This window comes from Ciona intestinalis, unplaced genomic scaffold (genome assembly GCF_000224145.3).
Source record: "Ciona intestinalis unplaced genomic scaffold, KH HT000913.1, whole genome shotgun sequence".
NCBI classification, from domain to species: domain Eukaryota; kingdom Metazoa; phylum Chordata; class Ascidiacea; order Phlebobranchia; family Cionidae; genus Ciona; species Ciona intestinalis.
In genome coordinates this window covers 1-751 of record NW_004191234.1, presented here as the reverse complement: position 1 = coordinate 751, position 751 = coordinate 1, and the positions used below count along the sequence as shown (strand labels likewise).

The 751-nt window shown below is 36.9% G+C and overlaps 1 long non-coding RNA gene across 1 annotated transcript in view; it reads left to right on the top strand.

Annotated features, from left to right (window-relative positions):
- The window catches only part of LOC113475556, a 2,612-nt gene extending 2,075 nt beyond the window's left edge, over nt 1-537 (top strand). Inside the window, exon 3 of the long non-coding RNA XR_003397296.1 lies at nt 379-537. This is a non-coding gene — a long non-coding RNA (uncharacterized LOC113475556). The remainder of the gene's footprint in view (nt 1-378) is intronic.
- Nucleotides 538-751: the final 214 nt, after the last annotated feature.

The following is a 751-nucleotide window of genomic DNA, read 5'->3' as shown; positions in this document are numbered from 1 at the left end:
GATCATGTTTTAAACTATTAACAACGGTCTATTGGAGAATACGGTTTTATAATTCTTTAAATGTTCCTTGTTTACTACCAACTGGGACGAAAAAAGAGAATAAAAAGGTGTCCCATCTTACCCCACCTTACTATGCCTAATCTGTATAGTAATTTTGGGGAAGTTGGGACTCCTTTCCATTTTGTTTAATTGTCCCATTTGGTAGTAAACAAAGATTATTCAAAGAAATATAAAACCGTATCCTTACGACTCTCATAGATCGTTGTTAATTGTTTAAAACACGATCCGGATATTTAGATATTATCTGCTAAATGTGTCCCATCTTCCCCCACCCCACTATATTATTAAACCAGTGTATAATGTTAACGCATGTTTCAGGTCCATTTTCAACTTTATGATTTTGAGTCTTTGCGTTTCGGATTTTTTATCTGCTTTGCTTAGCCCGCTGTTTCTATACCGGCGAACATGGGGTTTTGAGGACTGGCAAATTTCGTCGTTTTTGTGCAAGGTATATTTATATGCCAGACAAACACCCACAATTAAATACATGGTAACACGTAAGCGGGCATGAGGTGTATGAAACAGTAAACTTGTTATAACGACTGTCGCTGCCCGCGATGCGAGGATAAATAGGTTACATTCATTAAGTTATGCATACATGGTAACTCGTAAGCGGGCACGAGGTGTATGAAATAAAACACCCATTTAATAACTACTATTGCTTCACCGTTTTGCGAAGGTAAATAAGTTA